At 43.4% G+C, this 21,310-nt stretch overlaps 1 non-coding gene and 1 pseudogene across 1 annotated transcript; one reads left to right on the top strand and one right to left on the bottom strand.

Annotated features, from left to right (window-relative positions):
* Nucleotides 1-1,801: 1,801 nt before the first annotated feature.
* On the top strand, nucleotides 1,802-3,208 carry LOC116531935 (annotated as a pseudogene).
* A 4,112-nt stretch (nucleotides 3,209-7,320) lies between these two features.
* On the bottom strand, nucleotides 7,321-7,423 carry LOC116531956. The gene has a single exon (XR_004260654.1). It is a non-coding gene; the product is annotated as a U6 spliceosomal RNA (small nuclear RNA).
* Nucleotides 7,424-21,310: the final 13,887 nt, after the last annotated feature.

The following is a 21,310-nucleotide window of genomic DNA, read 5'->3' as shown; positions in this document are numbered from 1 at the left end:
GAGGCCGAGGTTGGAGTGAGCAGAGATCACTTTTATGTTTAACACACAGTTAAACATAAAAATTCCATGACCCACCAATTTTACTTCTAGGTAGGTACCTAAGGAGAAATGAAAACATATGTCCATTCAAAAATATACATAATCATAGCAGCTTTATAGGTAAGCACTGAGTACAACCCTAGTGTCTAGAAAAAGGTGAGGGGATAAAGAAATCGTGGTACATATTGTATTATTCCATCTACAAAAAATATCCAAGCTGGGCTCGGTGGCTCACACCTATAATCTCAGTACTTTGGGAAGCTGAGATGGGAGGATCGCTTGACCCAGGTGTTCAAGATCAGCCTTGGCAACATAGGGAGACCCTGTCTGTACAAAAAATAAACAAAATTAGCCAGGGCATGCATCTGTATTCTCAGGTACTTGGAAAGTCTAGGCGAGGATCACTAGAGCCCCAGGGGTGGTGGAGGCTGTAGTGAGCTCACTGTATCTGTCACTGCACTCCAGCCTGGGTGACAGAGTGAGACCCTGTCTGTAAAAAGAACTTCTGTCTGGGCACAGTGGCTCATACTTATAATACCAGCACTTTGGGAGGCCAAGATGGGCAGATCACTTTGAGCCCAGGAGTTTGAGACCAGTCTGGCAACATGGTGAGACCCCGTCTCTACTAAAAATACAAAAATTAGGCAGGCATAGTGGCCAGCTACTCGGGAGGCTGAGGCTGGAGAATTGCTTGAACCCGGGAGGCAGAGCTTGCAGTAGGCCAAGCTCGTGCCATGGCACTCCAGCCTGGGTGACAACAACAGAGAAAATCCAGAATAGGCAAATTATAGAGATAAAAGGAAATTAGTGGCTGCCTAGGGCTGTTGAAAGTGGCAGTAGGGGGTAATAGCAAAAGGGTATTATGATATTGTGAAATATAAGTATTTAATCTTCAAGTCCTGGTTTCCTAAAATGGCACCTAAATTCCTTCAAATTTCCTGAGTGAGAAGAATATCTTTTGTATACTAATGAGATGACTGGTGGCAGCCCCTCGGTAGCTGCAGAGTGGGAGCTGGTCACAGGAAAGACCAAGCATGATTAGAGGGTTGGGACTTTCAGCCCCACCTCCCAAATTCCAGGGAGATAACAGGGGTTGAAGGCAGACTTCATAACCAATGGCCAGTGATTTTATCAATCATGCCTATGAAATGAAGCCTCTATAAAAGCCCAGAATGACAAGGTTTGGGAGTGCTTCCAGATAGCCTAACACATCTAGGTTCCTGAAGGATGCCAGAAGGCACGGAAGCTCCACATCCCTGTCCACATACTGGCCCTGTGCATCTTTTCCATCTGGCTGTCCATCAGTATCCTTTAAAAAACCCTTTCTACTAAATGAGTAAATGTAAGTAAAGTGTTTTCCTGAGTTTAGGTGTGAGTCATTCTATCACGCCAGTATAACCCTCATACCAAAACCAGGTATAACATCACAAATAAGAGAACTACAGGCCCAACATGGTGGCTCACACCTGTAATCCCAGCACTTCAGAAGGCCAAGGTGGGCAGATTGCTTGATCTCAGGAGTTCAAGACCAGCCTGGGCAACATGGTAAAACCCTGTCTCTACTGAAAAAAAAAAAAAAGAAAGCTGGGTGTGGTGGTGTATACCTGTAGTCCCAGCTACTCAGGAGGCTGAGGCAGGAGAATTACTTGAACCTTAAAGGTGGAGGTTGCAGTGAGCTGAGATCACACCACTGCACTCCAGCCTGGGTGACAAAGAGTGAGACTCTATCTTAAGAAAACAAACCAAAAAAAAAAAAGCCTTTCTTTGTGGAATCACCATGGTGGCTGGCACCCTGTACACATATCCTGAAAATTGGAGGAGCTTCAAGGCCCTCATCACTGCTTGGTACAGCGGGACTTAGATCCATATGCTCTCCACAGCACCCCATTTCCAATTTGGCCAAACCAACTGCAGCCCTGAATTTTTCCACAAATTTCCTGCCAGCAAGGTTCTTGCATTTGAGGGTGACGATGGATTCTGTGTGTTTGAGAGTAATGCCATTGCCTACTATGTGAGCAATGAGGAGCTGCAGGGAAGTACTCCAGAGGCAGCGGCCCAGGTGGTGCAGTGGGTGAGCTTTGCTGATAGTGATATAGTGCCCCCAGCCGGTACCTGGGTGTTCCCCATCTTGGGCATCATGCACCACAATGAACAGGCCACTGAGAATGCAAAGGAGGAAGTAAGACAAATTCTGATCTACTGGATGCTCACTCGAAGATGGGGACTTTTCTGGTGGGCAAATGAGTGACATTGGCTGACATGACAATTGCCTGCACCCCGTTGTGGCTCTATAAGCAGGTCCTAGAGTCTTCTTCTGCCAGGCATTTCCTAATACCAACTGCTGGTTCCTCACCTGCATTAACTAGCCCCAGTTCTGGGCTGTCTTGGGGAAGGTGAAACTGTGTGAGAAGATGGCCCAGTTTGATGCTAAAAAGTTTGCAGAGAGCCAACCTAAAAAGGACACCCCATGGAAAGAGAAGGGCTCACGAGAAGAGAAGCAGCAGCCCCAGGCTGATGGAAGGAGGAGAAAAAGACGGCTGCCCCTGCTCTTGAGGAGGAGGTGGATGAATATGAGCAGGCGCTGGCCGCTGAGCCCAAGGCCAAAGACCCCTTCACTCACCTGCCCAAGAGTACCTTTGTGTTGGATGAATTTAAGCGCAAGTACTCCAACGAGGACACACTCTCTGTGGCACTGCCATATTTCTGGGAGCACTTTGATAAGGACAGCTGGTCCCTGTGGTACTCAGAGTGTCACTTCCCTGAAGAACTCACTCAGACTTTCATGAGCTGCAATCTCATCACTGGAATATTCCAGCAACTGGACAAGACAAGGAAGAATGGCTTCGCCAGTGTAATCCTCTTTGGAACCAACAATAGCAGCTCCATTTCTGGAGTCTGGGTCTTCTGATGCCAGGAGCTTGCCTCTCCGGTGAGTCCAGATTGGCAGGTGGACTATGAGTCATACACATGGCAGAAACTGGATCCTGGATTCTGGCAGTGAGGAGACCCAGATACTGGTTTGAGAGAACTTTTCCTGGGAGGGGCCTTCCAGCATGTGGGCAAAGCCTTCAATCAGGGCAAGATCTTCAAGTGAACATCTCTTGCCATCGCCTCGCTGCCTGTACCTGCCTTTCAGGTAGATAGGGGTCATTAAAGGAAACTAAACATTGTAAAAAAACAAAAACAAAAAACAACTTTTTGTCATTGTCATTATATTATTTTATTTGACAGAGTCTCACTCTTATTGCCCAGGCTGGACTGCAATGGCACAATCTCAGCTCACTGAAACTTCTGCCTCACAGGTTCAAGCAATTCTCCTGCCTCAGCCTCCCAAGTAACTGGGATGACAGGCACTCATCACCACGCCTGGCTAAATTTTGTATTTTTAGTAGAGATGGGATTTCACCATGTTGGCCAGGCTGGTCTTGTACTCCTGACCTAGGCTATCCGCCCGCCTCAGCCTCCCAAAATGCTGGGATTATAGGCATGAGCCACTGTGCTCGGCCAAGAAAAACTTTTTAACCTTTGCCAATGTGATACAGGAAAAGCTATATTTCAGTGCTGTTTTTAAAAGGCATAGCCCCAGCCTGGGCAGCAAAGCCAGACTTCATCTCTACAAAAAAAAAAAAAAAAAAAAAAAACAGAAATTAACTGGGCATGGTGGCATACACCTGTAGCACTAGCTACTTGGGAAGCTGAGGCAAAAGGATCACTTGAGCCCAGGAGGTTGAGCCTGGAGTGAGCTGTGATCATGCCACTGCACTTCAGCCTGGGGAGCAGAGCAAGACCTTGCCAGAAAAAAAAGAAAATGAAAACTACAAACTAATATTTCTTATTAATATGGATGCAAAAACCATCAACAAAATACTAGAAAGCTGACTATAGTAACATGTAAAAATAATTATATAATATAACCAAATGTGATCTATACCAGGAATACCAGGTTCCTTTTTTTTTTTTTTTTTTTTTTGACAGAGTCTTCCTCTTGTCACTCAGGTTGGAGTGCAATAGTACGATCTCGGCTCACTGCAACCCCCGCCTCCCAGGTTCAAGCAGCTCTCCTGTTTCAGCCTCCAGAGTAGCTGGGATTACAGGAACCCACCACTATGCCCAGCTAAATTTTGTATTTTTAGTAGGAATGGAGTTTCACCATTTTGGCCAGGCTGGTCTCAATCTCCAGACCTCATGATCCACCCTCCTCAGCCTCTCAAAGTGCTGGGATTACAGGTGTGAGCCAACGTGCCCGGCCTACCAGATTCTTTTAACATTCAAAAATGAAATTATATAATACACTGTATCAAGAAAAAACACAAAAATCACATGATTATCCCAATAGTTGCAGAAAAAAATTGACAAAATCGGGCCGGGTGCAGTGGCTCACGCCTGTAATCCCAGCACTTTGGGAGGCCAAGGAGGGTGGATCACAAGATCAGGAGTTCAAGACCAGTCTGGCCAACATGGTGAAACCCCATCTCTACTAAAAATACAAAAAATTAGCCGGGCATGGTAACATGCACCTGTAATCCCAGCTACCCTGGAGGCTGAAGCAGGAGAATCATATGAACCCAGGAGATGGAAGTTTCCGTGAACCGAGATAGCACCATTGCACTCCAGCCCAGGGACAGCGAGACTCTGTCTCAAAAAAAAAAAAGAAAAAGAACAAAATTGAACTCGCCTTCATATAAAAATATGCAGTAAACTAGGCATAGAGATAACTTCCTCATCCTCATAAAAGGTATCTGGGAAAAACCCAAAGTTAAGGCTGGGCACAGTGGCTCACGTCTATAATCCCAGCACTTTGTTGGGGCAAGGCATGTGGATCCCTTGAGCTCAGGAGTTTGAGACCAGCCTGGCCAACATGGCAAAACACTTTCTGCACTAAAAATACAAAAATTAGTCGGGCATGGTGAAGGGCGCCTGTAGTTCCAGCTAGTCAGGAAGCCGAAGCAAGAGAACCATTTGAATGCAGGAGGCAGAGGTTGCAGTGTGCTGGAATCATACCACTGCACTCTAGCCTGGGCGACACAGCAAGACTTCATCTCAAAAAAAAAAAAAATATATGGGTGCATTGTAGGTATATATATTTATGGGGTACATGAGAATGATTTGATACAGGAATGTAATGTGAAATAACCACATCATGGATAATGGTACTTATGGGACCCTGTACACATATCCTGATTTATCCTTTGAGTTACATGCAATCTGATTATACTCTCTTTTATTTGAGACTGAGTCTCGCTCAGTTGTCCTGGCAAGAGTGCAGTGGCGCGATCTCGGCTCACTGTAACCTCTGCCTCCCGGGTTCAAGTGATACTACTACCTCAGCTTCCTGAGTAGCTGGGATTACAGGCATGTGCCACCACACCCAGCTAATTTTTTGTATTTTTAGTAGAGATGGGGTTTCGCCATATTGGCCAGGCTGGTCTCGAACTCCTGACCTTGTGATCCACCCACCTCAGCCTCCCAAAGTGCTGAGATTACAGGCTTAAGTCACCACACCTGGCCCTTATACTATTTAAGTTATTTAAAAATTTTCAGTTAGGTTATCATTGGCAATAGTCACTCTATTGTGCTATCAAATAGTAGGTCTTGTTCATTCTTTCTATTTTTTTTTTGGTACACATTAACTATCCTCACCTCTGCCATAAACCCCCACTATCCTTGCCAGCCTCTGGTAACCATCCTTCTACTCTCCATGTCCATTATTTCAATTGATTTTACTTTTAGATCCCACAAATAAGTGAGAACGTGTGATGTTAGTCTTTCAGGGCCTCAATTATTTCACTTAACAGGATCTCCGATTCCATCAGTGTTGTTGCAAATGACAGGATCTCATTCTTTTTTATGGCTGAATAGTACTCCATTGTGTATATGGACCACATTTTCTTCATCCATGCATCTGCTGATGAATACTTAGCTTGCTTCCAAATCTTAGCTATTGTGAACAGTGCTGCAACAAACATAGGAGTGCAAATATCTACTGACTTTCCTATTTTGGTTATTCACCCAGCAGTGGGATTGCTGGATCTTATGGTATCTCAAATTTTTATACTTTAAGGAACCTCCAAGCTATTCTCCATAGTGGTTGTAATAACTTACATTCTCACCAAGAGTGTATAATGGTTCGCTTTTCTCCATATCCTCACCAACATACATTATTACCTGTCTTTGGGATATAAGCCATTTTAACTGGATGTGATGCTATCTCCTTATAGTTTTAATTTGCATTTCTCTGATGATCAGTGATGTTGAGCACTTTTTAAAATGCTGTTGTCATTTGTATGTCTTATTTTGAGAAATATCTATTCAAATCTTTTGCAAATTTCTTGATCATATTATGAGATTTGTTTCCTCTAGAGTTATCTGAGCTCCTTACATATTCTGGTGATTAATTGCTTGTCAGAGAGGTATTTTGTAAATATTTCTCTCATCCTATGGGTTGCCTCTTCACTTTGTTGATTGTATCCTTTGCTGTGCATGATTCTTGTGCCTCAGCCTTCCAAATAGTTGGGACTGCCCGTGCCTGCCTAATTTTTTAATTTTTAGTAGAGAAGGGGTTTTGCCATGTTGGCCAGGCTGATCTCCAATTCCTGGCCTTAATTGATCCACCCACCTCGGTCTCCTAAAGTGCTGGGATTACAAGTGTAAAGCTTTTTAACTTGATGTGATTCTATTTGTCCATGTTTGGTTTGATTGACCATGCTTGTGGGGTATTGCTCAAAAAATCTTTGCCCAGACCAATGTCCTGGAGAGTTTTCCCTATGTTTTCTTGTAGTAGTTTCATAGTTTGAGGTGTTAGATTTAAGTCTTTAATTCACTTTGATTTCACTTTTGTATACGGTGAGAGATAGGGATCTAATTTCATTCTTATGCATATGGATATCCAGTTTTCCCAGCACCACTTATTGAACAGACTGTCTTTTCCCCAATGTATGTTCTTGACACCTTTGTCAAAAATGAGTTCACTATAGGTGTGTGAATTTCTTTCTTGGTTCTCTATGCTGTTCCATTGGTTCATGTGCTTGTTTTTGATTTGATTATTGTAGCTGTGTAGTATAGTTTGTAGTCAGCTAATGTGATCCCTCCGGTTTTGTTCTTCTTGTTTAGGATAAGTTTGGCTATTCTGGGCCTTCTGTAGTTCCAAATAAATTTTAGAATTTTTTTTAAATTTCTGTGATGAATGTTGTTAGTATTTTAATAAGGATTGCATTTAATCTGTAGATTGCTTTGGGTAGTATGAAAATTTTAAAATATTGATTCTTCCAATCCATGAACATGAAAAATATAGAACACTTCACAAATTTGCATGTTATCCTTGCACAGCTGCCATGTATTTTCTCTGTATCTTTCCAGTTTTATCTATGTGCTGCTGAAGTGATCATATGAAGCATGATTAATTTGTGAGTCAGATTTGCTGGTTCCGACCACTCCTCTGTGACCTAAGTGTTATGCCCATTTTACAAAGGAGACAATCTATGCGTGGAGTGAGTAAGAAACTGGCCTAAAATCATGCCCAAATCAAGAGGTGGAGCTGGGCTCCACCTTGGGTCTGTTCGATTCTAAGTTTGTATTTATAACACCTGTATCAACTCTCTATTTTTTACTCAATAGCTGTCATTATGATGCAAGGGACAAGAGTGAAGTACTATTACTTCTGGCTTGTAAAATTGGCCAAGTGTAAAATCTTAATTTTACTCAGTTCTGGCTAGGGAGCAGCATCCACAGCAAGTGAATCCCTTAGTACAAGTTTTCTTTCTTTTTTTTTTATCCCCATTTATTTATTTTATTGCATTTTAGGTTTTGGGGTACATGTGAAGAACATGCAAAATTGTTGCATAGGTACACACGTGGCAGTGTGATTTGCTGCCTTCCTCCCCATCACCTACATCTGGCATTTCTCCCCTCACTGTCTCTCCCCAGCTCCCCACCCCCCACCATCCCTCCCCTATTTCCCCCCAACTGACCCCAGTGTGTAGTGCCCCCCTCCCTGTGTCCATGTGTTCTCATTGTTCAACACCCGCCTATGAGTGAGAACATGCGGTGTTTGATCTTCTGCTCTTCTGTCAGTTTGCTGAGAATGATGGTTTCCAGGTTCATCCATGTCCCTACAAAGGACACAAACTCATCATTTTTGATGGCTGCATAATATTCCATGGTGTATATGTGCCACATTTTCCCTATCCAGTCTGTTGTCGATGGGCATTTGGGTTGGTTCCAGGTCTTTGCTATTGTAAACAGTGCTGCAATGAACATTCGTGTGCACGTGTCCTTATAGTAGAACGATTTATAATCCTTTGGTTATATACCCAGTAATGGGATTGCTGGGTCAAATGGAATTTCTATTTCTAGGTCCTTGAGGAATCGCCACACTGTCTTCCACAATGGTTGAACTAATTTACACTCCCACCAACAATGCAAAAGTGTTCCTATTTCTCCACATCCTCTCCAGCATCTGTTGCATCCAGATTTTTTAAGGATCACCATTCTAACTGGCGTGAGATGGTATCTCAATGTAGTTTTGATTTGCATTTCTCTGATGACCAGTGATGATGAGCATTTTTTCATATGTTTGTTGGCCTCACGTATGTCTTCTTTTGTAAAGTGTCTGTTCATATCCTTTGCCCACTTTTGAATGGGCTTGTTAGTTTTTTTCTTGTAAATCTGTTTTAGTTCTTTGTAAATTCTGGATATCAGCCCTTTGTCAGATGGGTAAACTGCAAAAATTTTTTCCCAATCTCTTGGTTGCCGATTCACTCTAATGACTGTTTCTTTTGCTGTGCAGAAGCTGTGGAGTTTGATTAGGTCCCATTTGTCTATTTTGGCTTTTGTTGTCAATGCTTTTGGTGTTTTGGTCATGAAGTCCTTGCCTACGCCTACGTCCTGAATGGTTTTGCCTAGATTTTCTTCTAGGGTTTTTATGGTGTTAGGTCTTAGGTTTAAGTCTTTAATCCATCTGGAGCTAATTTTAGTGTAAGGTGTCAGGAAGGGGTCCAGTTTCTGCTTTCTGCACATGGCTAGCCAGCTTTCCCAACACCATTTACTGAACAGGGAATCCTTTCCCCATTGCTTGTTTTTGTCTGGTTTGTCAAAGATCAGATGGTTTAGATATGATGTGTTGCCTCCAAGACCTCTGTTCTGTTCCATTGGTCTATATCTCTGTTTTGGTACCAGTACCATGCTGTTTTGATTATTATAGCCTTGTAGTATAGTTTGAAGTCCGGTAGTCTGATGCCTCCTGCTTTCTTCTTTTTGCTTAGAATTGACTTGGCTATGTGGGCTCTCTTTTGGTTCCATATGAAGTTTAAGGTGGCTTTTTCCAGTTCTGCAAAGAAGGTCATTGGTAGCTTGATGGGGATAGCATTGAATCTGTAAATTACTTTGGGCAGTATGGCCATTTTCACGATATTGATTCTTCCTAACCATGAATATGGAATGTTTCTCCATCTGTTTGTGTCCTCTCTTATTTCATTGAGCAGTGACTTGTAGTTCTCCTTGAAGAGGTCCTTTACATTCCTTCTTAGTTGTGTTCCTAGGTATTTTATTCTCTTTGTGGCAATTGTGAATGGAAGTGTGTTCTTGATTTGGCTCTCTTTAAGTCTGTTATTGGTGTATAGGAATGCATGTGATTTTTGCACATTGATTTTGTATCCTGAGACTTTGCTGAAATTGCTTATCAGTTTCAAGAGATTTGGGGCTGAGACACTGGGGTCTTCTAGATATACAATCATGTCGTCTGCAAATAGAGACAATTTGACTTCCTCCTTTCCTATTTGGATGCCCTTTATTTCTTTTTCTTGCCTGATTGCTCTGGCTAGAACTTCTAATATTATATTGAATAGCAGTGGTGAGAGAGGGCATCCTTGTCTGGTGCCACATTTCAAGAGGAATGCTTCCAGTTTTTGCCCATTCAGTATGATATTGGCTGTTGGTTTGTCATAAATAGCTTTTATTATTTTGAGATACTTTCCATCAATACCTAGCTTATTGAGGGTTTTTAGCATAAAGAGCTGTTGAATTTTGTCAAAGGCCTTCTCTGCATCAATTGAGATAATCATGTGGTTTTTGTCTTTGGTTCTGTTTATGTGGTGAATTACGTTTATAGACTTGCGTATGTTGAACTAGCCTTGCATCCCCAGGATGAAGCGTGCTTGATCATGGTGGATAAGCTTTTTGATGTGCCGTTGCAATCGGCTTGTCAGTATTTTATTGAAGATTTTTGCATCTATGTTCATCATGGGTATTGGCCTGAAGTTTTCTTTTCTTGTTGAGTCTCTGCCGGGTTTTGGAATCAGGATGTTGGTCTCATAAAATGATTTGGGAAGAATTCCCTCTTTTTGTATTGTTTGGAAGAGTTTCAGAAGGAATGGTACCAGCTCCTCTTTGTATGTCTGGTAGAATTCGTCTGTGAACCCGTCTGGACCTGGGCTTTTTTTGGGTGGTAAGCTCTTAATTGCTGCCTCAACTTCAGACCTTGTTATGGGTCTGTTCAGGGTTTCGGCTTCTTCCTGGTTTAGGCTTGGGAGGAGGCAAGTGTCCAGGAATTTATCCATTTCTTCCACGTTTATTAGTTTATATGCATAGAGTTGTTTATAATAATCTCTGATGATGGTTTGAGTTTCTGTGGAATCTGTGGTGATATCCCCTTTATCATTTTTTATTGCATCCATTTGGTTATTCTCTCTTTTCTTTTTTATTAATCTGGCTAGTGGTCTGTCTATTTTGTTGATCTTTTCAAAAAACCAGCTCCTGGATTTATTGATTTTTTGAAGGGTTTTTTGTGTCTCTGTCTCCTTCAGTTCTGCTCTGATCTTAGCTATTTCTTGTCTTCTGCTAGACTTTGAGCTTTTTTGACCTTGCTCCTCTAGCTCTTTCAGTTTTGACAATAGAGTGTCAATTTTTTATCTCTCCTTGCTTCTCATGTGGGCACTTATTGCTATATATTTTCCTCTAGACACTGCTTTAAATGTGTCCCAGAGATTCTGGCATGTTGTGTCTTCATTCTCGTTGGTTTCGAAGAACATCTTTATTTCTGTCTTCATTTCATTGTTTATCCAGTCAACATTCAAGAGCAAGTTGTTCAGTTTCCATGAAGCTGTGCAGTTCTGGGTTAGTTTTTGAATTCTGAGTTCTAACTTGATTGCACTGTGGTCTGAGAGACTGTTTGTTACGATTTCCGTTCTTTTGCATTTGCTGAGGAGTGATTTACTCCCAATTATGTGGTCAATTTTAGAGTAGGTGTGATGTGGTGCTGAGAAGAATGTATATTCTGTGGATTTGGGGTGGAGAGTTCTGTAAATGTCTATTAGGTTTGCTTGGTCCAGGTCTGAGTTCAAGTCCTGGATATCCTTGTTAATTTTCCGTCTCGTTGATCTGTCTAATAATGACAATGGGGTGTTAAAGTCTCCCACTATTATTGTGTGGGAGTCTAAGTCTCTTTGTAAGTCATTAAGAACTTGCCTTATGTATCTGGGTGCTCCTGTATTGGGTGAGTATATATTTAGGATCATTATCTCTTCTTGTTGCATTGATCCTTTCCTTTCACCATTATGTAATGTCCCTCTTTGTCTCTTATGATCTTTGTTGCTTTAAAGCCTAATTTATCAGAGATGAGAATTGCAACTCCTGCTTTTTTTTGCTCTCCATTTGCTTGGTAAATCTTCCTCCACCCCTTTATTTTGAGCCTTTGTGTATCCTTCCATGTGAGATCGGTTTCCTGGATACAGCACACCGATGGGTTTTGGCTTTTTATCCAATTTTCCAGTCTGTGTCTTTTGATATGGGCATTTAGTCCATTTACACTTAGGGTTAATATTGTTATGTGTGAATTTGATACTGCCATTTTCGTGCTAGCTGGGTGTTTTGCCCTTTAGTTGAGCTAGTACTTGTTGTTCTTTTATATGTGTAGAGCCTCTTTCAGGAGCTCTTGTAGAGCTGGCCTGGTAGTGAAGAAATCTCTGAGTACTTGCATGTTCCCAAAGGATTTTATTTTTCCTTCACTTATGAAGCTTAGCTTGGCTAGATAGGAGATTCTGGGTTGAAAGTTCTTTTCTTTAAGGATGTTGAATATTGGCCCCCACTCTCTTCTGGCTTGTAGGGTTTCTGCTGAGAGATCTGCTGTGAGTCTGATGGCTTCCCTTTGTGGGTAACCCGACCTTTCTCTCTGGCTGCCCTTAGTATTTTCTCCTTCATTTCGACCCTGTTGAATCTGACGATTATGTGCCTTGGGGTTGCTCTTCTTGAGGAATATCTTTGTGGTGTTCTCTGTATTTCCTGGACTTGAATGTTTGCCTGCCTTGCTAGGTTGGGGAAGTTTTCCTAGATAATATCCTGAAGAGTATTTTCCAGCTTGGATTCATTCTCTTCGTCGCATTCAGGTACGCCTATCAAATGTAGATTAGGTCTTTTCACATAGTCCCACATTTCTTGGAGATTTTGTTCATTCCTTTTTACCCTTTTTTCTCCAGTCTTGCCTTCCCATTTTATTTCATTAAGTTGATCTTCGACCTCTGATATCCTTTCTTCTGCATGGTCAATTCGGCTGTTGATACTTGTGCATGCTTCGGGAAGTTCTCGTGTTGCGTTTTTCAGCTCCATCAATTCACTTATATTCCTTTCTATTTTGTCCATTCTCGTTAGCATTTCGTCAAATTTTTTTTCAAGGTTCTTAGTTTCTTTGCATTTGGTTAGAACATGTTCTTTAAGTTCACAGAAGTTTCTTACTACCCACGTTCTGAAGTCTGATTCTGTCATTTCATCACACTCGTTCTCCCTCCAACCTTGTTCCCTTGTTGATGAGGAGTTGTGATCCCTTGGAGGAGGAGAGGTGTTCTGGTTTCGGGTGTTTTCATCTGTTTTGTGCTGGCTTCTTCCCATCTTTAAGGATTTATCCACCTGTCGACTTTGTAGTTGCTGGCTTTCAGATTGGGTCTCAAATCTTTCAGATTGACGTTCTGTTTGTTGATGATGAGGTTATTTCTGTTTCTTGGTTTTCCTTCTGACAGTCTGGCCCCTCTGCTGTAGGTCTGCTGAGGTTCACTCCAGGCCCTGCTTGCCTGGGGTTCACCTGCAGCAGCTGCTGAACAGTAAGGGTGGTTACCAGTTTTCTTCTTCTGCTATCTTTGTCCCAGAAGGATACCCGCCTACTGTCAATCTGATCTCTCCTTTATGAGGTGTCTCTTTGGATATATAGGGGTCAGGGAGCTGCTTGAGGAGACGGTCTCTTCTTTATAGGAGCTCAAATGGTGAGCTGTGAGCTCTGCTGTTCATTCAGAGCTGCTGGGCAGGTACGTTTAGGTCTGCTGCAGCAGAACTCATAAACTGCTTTTTGTTCCCAGGTGCTCTGTCCCAGGGATTTAGGGCTTTACTTATGAGTTTCCGTTATGCTGCTGCCTTCTTTTTTTTTTTCCTTCAGAGCTGCCCTGCCCAGCAAGGAGGCAGCCTAGTCACTGTCGGCCTGTAGAGGCTTTGCTGAGCTGGTGTGGGCTCCGCCCAGCTGCCGAGTGAACTTCCCTGCAGTCTTGTTTATATGGGTGTAGTTAGAACTGCTTTAGCAATGGTGGCCTGCCTCTGTTGAGGCAGAGTCTCTCTGCTGTGGTGGGTTGCCTTGGCAACGGCGGGCTGCCTCAGCAAAGGCGGGCTGCCTCAACAATGGCAGGTTGCCTTGGCAACGGCGGGCTGCCTCAGCATTGGCCGACTACCTCTGTCTGGCGGGCTGCCTCGCTAATGGCAGACGCCCCTCCCCCACAGAACTGGATCGTCCCGAGTTCAGCTGCACTTGCGGTGAAACTCTCAATCCAGAGTTTCTGGTTGCTGTTCTTTTGTGGGGGTGGGACCAGCCGAGCCTGATCGCCTGGCTCCCTGCCTCAGAGCCTTTAAGTTGGTGTTCCAGTCACCTGTTGAAGAGGGGCCAGGATCTGTTTGTTTTCCCCTGCGGCCACTCACTGCACTGACTTAAACAGCGGCACTGAGGTTTGTGGCGCTTTTTTTTTTTTTTTTTGCCCTGGAATCTACTGTCCTGGTTCCCTGCTCAGTCCCCTTTCTAAACAGACGAATGGGCGACTTCCCGTGGCTCCAATCGCCAGCCAAAAGGGCTCCCGGACCGGTGTATTTTGTATGGAGAATCGCTGCTTCGCGGCGCCGACAAAGCAGCCGTGTGGGGCAAAGCAGCGGCGCCGGCCAGCACAGCCGCGCTGGCCGAAACAGCCGCGCTGGTGACCTGTGGAGCTCCTCCGCCTGGGAATTTCCTAGTCTGTGGGCAATAAAAATACGGCGTCCACTCACCCTCTGCGCTTTCACTGGGAGCTGCAATCTCCGAGCTGTTCCTAAACGGCCATCTTGGATCCTCCCCTCAATACAAGTTTTCTTGAAGGAAGTTGACTGATTTGATAATCCTGCTACACCAGGTAATTCCATACATGAGACTACATCTATGTGAAATGTTCAGACATGTATACATTGTTTTATTATCTATGGAGATATTCTTTTTTTTTTTTTTTTTGAGACGGAGTTTCGCTCTCGTTACCCAGGCTAGGAGTGCAATGGCGCGGTCTCGGCTCACCGCAACCTCCGCCTCCTGGGTTCAGGCAATTCTCCTGCCTCAGCCTCCTGAGTAGCTGGGATTACAGGCACGTGTCACCATGCCCAGCTGATTTTTTGTATTTTTAGTAGAGACGGAGTTTCACCATGTTCACCAGGATCGTCTCGATCTCTTGACCTTGTGATCCACCCGCCTCGGCCTCCCAAAGTGCTGGGATTACAGGCGTGAGCCACCGCGCCCCGTGGAGATATTCTTTAAACACCTTTACATCCACTGATTGACAAATAACCATAGTAGGATTGTATGGACAGAAAGCTCAGACACAGACACCATCTAAGTAAATCAACTAAGGTTTGCTTCTGCAGATGACATAGAAGAAAGTCATTGTGGTAAGAATATAGAGCTCAAAGATAAGCAGTGCTCTCAAGTGCAAAGATATAAGCATCCAAACCTCCAATTCTCATCAGGCAGTAAGGGTAGTGATGGTGGGATGATGGAAGGTGGAGGCACAATTTTGCAGATGTAATACTTCAGTGAGTGAGAGCCATAGCAGATCTTCTAGAAGCTAATTAGTCACATTACAAACAGAATAGGATAGGATGGTTATGTACCAGCAACCTCTGCATCAAAGTGGAGTGCCTCTCCTCAATCATGGGGTTGCACTCTATGTGTATACTGCATGCATTATGACTACTAACTGCAGTGTAGCACATTATACTCAGGTTGAACAAAGTCTTCATTTATCACTTCCAGCCTTCCCTAGGCCAACTCAGGCTGGTACAAGTAAGTTTCTGAACTGTAAGGAGTTACCCAGAGGCTTCTGTGAATCAAGTAGACAGTCTATTAGAGTAGATATAGTGTTCACCTTGCCCAACTTAAATACCATCCACGATATGATTCTGTAGTTGAATTATAATGTGATAAAATAATAAGAAAAAAAGTAGAATGTAGGCTGGGCATGGTGGCTCACACCTGTAATCTCAGCACTTTGGGAGGCTGAGGCAGGAGGATTGCTTAAGTTTAGGCGTTCAGGACCAGCCTGAGCAACATAGCAAGACCTCATCTCTACATAAAAAAAGAAAAAAAAAAAAGTAGGATAAGCCAGGCGCAGTGGCTCACACCTTTAATCCCAGCACTTTGGGAGGCTGAGATGGTGGATCACAAGGTCAAGAGATCAAGACAATCCTGGCCAACATGGCGAAACCCCTTCTCTACTAAAAATATGAAAATTAGCCAGATGTGGTGGTGCGCACCTGTAATCACAGCTGCTCAGGAGGCTGAGGCAGGAGAATCACTTGAACCTGGGAGGAGGAGTTTGTAGTGAGCAGAGAACGCACCATTGCACCCCAGACTGGATGACAAGAGTGGAAACACTGTCTCAAAAAAAAAAAAAGTAGGATAGAAACATTTATTTATGATATGGATGCATGTTAATTATATTTATAAAAATGAACAAAATAGCTCATGTAACTGCATAAATAAGACACTCCCATTAGAATATTCCTAACTGAATGTATCTCATGCATAGGAAATTTCTGGCAGAGTCAAATGCAAATCTTTAAAGTGAATATCACGAGTCACAGGATTTGCCCTTTATTTTTTTTGGTACTTTAGCATCATTTTCTGCATTTGTATAGTGAGCATGTAATACTTTTAAAATTAGAAATATAAAAACAGTGTTTTAAAATTCTCACAGGCCAGGTGCAGTGGCTCATGCCTATAATCCCAACACTTTGGGAGGCCGAGGCAGGTGGATCACGAGGTCAAGAGATCGAGACCATCCTGGTCAACAAGGTGAAACTCCGTCTCTACTAAAAATACAAAAATTAGCTGGGCATGGTGGCGCGTGCCTATAGTCCCAGCTACTTGGGAGGCTGAGGCAGGAAAGTCACTTGAACCTGGGAGGTGGAGGTTGTGGTGAGCCGAGATCGGGCCACTACAGTCCAGCCTGGGTGACAGAGCCAGACTCTGTCTCAAAAAAAAGAAACAAACAAACAAAAAACAAAACCAGACAAAGTCTGGATTCATATAACATAATAACTCCTGAAAAATAACATATTTAAAGACAAACCACCATTGTCTCACTCTGTTGCCCAGACTGGAGTGCAATGGCATGATCTTTGCTCACTGCAACCTGTGACTCCCAGATTCAAATGATTCTCATGCCTCAGCCTTCCAAGTAGTTGGGACTGCCAGTGTGCACCACCATGCGTGGTTAATTTTTTTTATTTTTGGTAGAGATGGGATTTTACTATGTTGTCCAGGCTGGTCTCCAATTCCTGGCCTCAAGTGATCCATCCACCTTGGCCTCCCAAAGTGCTGGGATTACAGGTATGAGCCACTGTGCCTAGCCAGGGGGCTATGTCTTTTTTAAATACCACTGAAATATGGTTGTTCGTGTTCTACAATGGCAAAGGTTAAAAACAGCAGATTATAAGGTCGGGTGTGGTTGCTCATGCCTGTAATCCAAACACTTTGGGAGCCTGAGACTGGTGGATCACCTGAGTTGAGGATTTCCAGACCAGCCTGGCCAGTTTGGCAAGCCTGGCCAACATGGTGAAACCCCATCCCTACTAAAAGCACAAAAAATTCACTGGGCATGGTGGTAGGTACCTGTAGTCCCAACTACTAAGGAAGTGGAGGCAGCATAATCACTTGAACCCAGGAGGCGGAGGTTGCAGTGAGCCAAGATCAGGCTACTCCACTCCAGCCTGGGCAGCAAGAGCGAAACTCATCTCAAAAGAGAAAAAAACAGATTTATAATTCTTATTATTTTGAGGTTGTATGCAAAGGGTGAATTTCATATGGTTTTGGGTAGAATGTATATTGCTACTGAATATTTGTACTACATTTGGGCAATTCTGTATGACATTTATCATTGGTTCAAAGATAAATAGGTTCCAGTGGATGAGAATGATCATAATCATAATCATAACAAATACTTATCTAGTGTTTCCTGTGTGCAAACTAATATCTTTGGCAGTTTATGTATATATTTATTCAGTTACCACAATAACTCTGTGAAGTATGACAAGGTACATAAACTATCATCCCAATTACACAAATGAGGAAACTTAGGTGCAGGGAGCTTAGTGATTTCCTGACATTCCCTCAAGTAGTTAAGTGGCAGAGCTGGACTTTGACTCCCAAAGTATGAGCTCCTATCCATTCTGTGCACTGCCTCTTGATCCCTGGTCTGTATTTCCTAGCACCGTGTGATATTTTATTAGGTTGCTATTGTGGCCTAAAAAAAATCATTAAATCTCAGTGGTGTATTACAGTAAACATCTTTTTTGCTCACACATCTGCAGATTGCCTGGTAGTTCGTTGGCTAACTTGAGCTAGGCTCAGCTAGATGACTGCAAGTCTGGGTCTGGGTGTGCTCTACATATCTCTCATTTATTTAGAATCAGTAGGCTAGCCAAGGAATGGTGATGACAGAGAGAAAAGGAGAGCAGATAGAAAAACTATAATGCGTCCTATGTCCTAAGCTCAGAATTGACATGCTGTCATTTTTGCTTATATCCCTTTGGCCAGTGACAATCATATGTCTGAGGCTAATATTAAAGAGGCAGGGGCCAATCGGAGTGGCTCATGTTTCTAATCCCATTACTTTGGGAGGCTGAGGTGGGAGGATCACTTGAGCCTGGAAGGTCGAGGCTGCAGTGAGCTGTGATTGTGCCACTGCCCTCCAGCCTGGGTGACAGAGACATTGTCTCAAAAATAAAGAGATGGGGAAATACACTCCAGTTCTACTCAGAAACATGCAAAGTCATATGACAAAGGGTGTGGATACAGTGAGGAGGTGAAGAAGCGAGATCAGTGGTTCCTTCGACCAAAGACATCATCACGAAAGTTTTAATTTCTGACTTAACCGAGTCTACCTCTTTATAGCCATGACATCATATTAGATGTTGTGCTCACCTGTAATTTATTTGCCCTATACTTGCTTTCCTTTCCCCATTCATGCATTCCACTGCTGCCTCTTTTAAGAAGTTTCTTCATGTGCAATTGTATGGTAGCTACCCCCATGTATGGTAAACATACCTGACAGCAATAACTGAAGCATACCATGAGAATAACCCTGTATGGCAGATGCACCTGAGCGCATGTTTGGAGTTCTGAGCTTAGAAATCTGGTTCTTTATCCATAAGGAGCATCTGAACCTCCCACTACCCCGTCCTGTGGAATGCAGGCTGTATGGGGGCCTTACGTTTTGGAGGTTGGTAGGGGGAGGGCGCTAGGTGAAAATGCTATGTGAACTACATGCTATTTGCATCCTTTGTGGTTCTCCTGCCCAGTCCCCGTCACTGGGCTGTGTAGTTCTCCTGTCTAGCCTGCTGCCACTGGATCATCCCTGTGTGTAACATCACTTAAAGATAGTAAAAGAATCAAAATTGCTTTTGAGAATGTATTTCCTATATTATTGTAGTGGAATGGACGGTGGCCCCCAGTAGGAAATGCCCATGACCTAATTCCTATAACCCGTATTACTTTTATATGGCAAAATATATGATTATGTTAAGGATCTTTTTTTTTTTTTTTTTTTTGAGACAGAATCTCGCTCCATCACCCAGGTTGGAGTGCAGTGGCACAATCTTGGCTCACTGCAAGCGATTCTCCTGCCTCAGCCTCCTGAGTAGCTGGAATTGATTATAGGTGCACCACCATGCTTGGCTAATGTTTGTATTTTAGTAGAGATGGGGTTTCACCATGTTTGTCAGGCTGGTCTCAAACTGCTGACCCTGTGATCTGCCTGCCTAGGCTGCCAAAGTGCTGGGATTACAGGTGTGAGCCACCTCACCCGCCTGATTATGTTAAGGATCTTTGGAGAAGGAGCTTATCCTGGGTTATTTGGGTGGACCCTAAATGCATTCACATGTGAACCCTGAAAGAGCCAATCCTTTAAGATGGACGCTAAGTGGCTAACTGGGCCTAAATTAAAAATAGAGCCAACAGGCCATTTGCTTACTAGAGGTCACGCACATACTTTGCAGTCCTGGAAAACTCCATGCTCGCTTAACTTTGGGACTTTTATAGCTGCATAATAGGCCAATAGACTGTGACCTGTGTGGACCAATCAGAACTCAGTAAGTCAAGGAATCAGAACTAAGGAAGTTTGCTTCTTCTTTTGCATAAGTGGACCTGAGTGGGGAACCTGGGTGGGAACTTTGTCTATAAAAGATAACCATTTGGCCGGGCATAGTGGCTCACACCTGTAATCCCAGCACTTTGGGAGGCCGAGGTGGGTGGATCACGAGGTCAAGACATCGAGACCATCCTGACCAACATGACTCCATCTCTACTAAAAATACAAAAGTTAGCCGAGCGTGGTGCTGCATGCCTGTAATCCCAGCTACTCGGGAGGCTGAGGCAGGACAATTGCTTGAACCTGGGAAACAGAGGTTGCAGTGAGCTGAGATTGTGCCACTGCACTCCAGCCTGGTGACTCCAGCCCAGTGACAGAGCAAGACTCTGTCAAAAAAAAAAAAAAAAAAAAAAAAAAAAGATAAATGCTCTTCCACCCAGGGAAGTCTCAGTTAAAGGAAGCCCCCCCACCCCCACCCCCAAAAATAACCCCTCTCTTCTCTCTGAATGCACCTTTGTTTTATACAGAAGACTGTATCTCCCTGGTTTGCAAACTGTTTACTGGAATAAAGTCTCTTTTGGTTTCCTTAAAAGAAAATCTTTTTCAGTGGACTTGTTGACACAAGAGAGAGGTAGGGGAACTTTACAGATATACAGAGGGAAGGCTATGAGAACATGGAGTAGAGAGAGAGGTGGACCCAAACCAATTAATGCCAACAACTACCAGAAGCTGAAAGAGACAAGGAACAGTTACTCTGCTAGAACCTCAAGAGAAAGTGTGGCCCTGCCAACACTTTAACTTTGGACTTCTGGACTCCAAAACTGTGAGAGATAAATTTTTCTTGTTTGGATCCACCTAGTTTGTAGGAATTTTGTATGACAGCCCTGAAAAACTAATACAATTATCCTTCCACCACTTTATTGATTTCTCTTTGCCTTCTACATGAATTTAATATTCTCTATAGACTTTCCAATTATCGAGATATTATATTGATAACATGGTGAGCTCTCACAGGAAATAAAAAAAAAGCAGTCATATTCTCTAACATTATACAATACTTATACATGGCTAATCAGTTTTCTTTCACTTTTGTTGTTGTTATTGAGACGGAATCTTGCTCTGTTGCCTATGGTGGAGTGCAGTGGCATGATCTTGGCTCACTGCAACCTCTGCCTCTTGGGTTCAAGTGATTCTCCTGCCTCAGGCCCCTAGGTAGTTGGGATTACAGGCACCCTGCACCATGCAAGGCTAATTTGTGTATTTCTAGTAGAGATGGGCTTTCAACATCCTGTCCAGTCTGGTCTCAAAATCCGGGCCTCAAGTGATCCACCTGCGTTGGCCTCCCAAAGCGCTGAGATTATAGGTATGATCCACCGTGCCCAGCCAGCTAATCACTTTTCACTCATTAATAATCACCAGTGGCCCCAAATCACCAAAAACTATTCAAAGTTTTGCCTTGATGAGTTGATTCTCTTCAAAGAGAATTCTCGTGTAGTTTAAGAATCAATACATGGGCCGGGCACGGTGGCTCACGCCTGTAATCCCAGCACTTTGGGAGGCCGAGGCGGGTGGATCACGAGGTCAAGAGATCGAGACCATCCTGGTCAACATGGTGAAACCCCGTCTCTACTAAAACTACAAAA

The sequence above is a fragment of the Sapajus apella genome, unplaced genomic scaffold, assembly GCF_009761245.1.
Source record: "Sapajus apella isolate SASKATOON/1434 unplaced genomic scaffold, GSC_monkey_1.0 scaffold73, whole genome shotgun sequence".
Classification (NCBI taxonomy): domain Eukaryota; kingdom Metazoa; phylum Chordata; class Mammalia; order Primates; family Cebidae; genus Sapajus; species Sapajus apella.
This window is presented reverse-complemented; position numbering and strand designations above follow the sequence as displayed.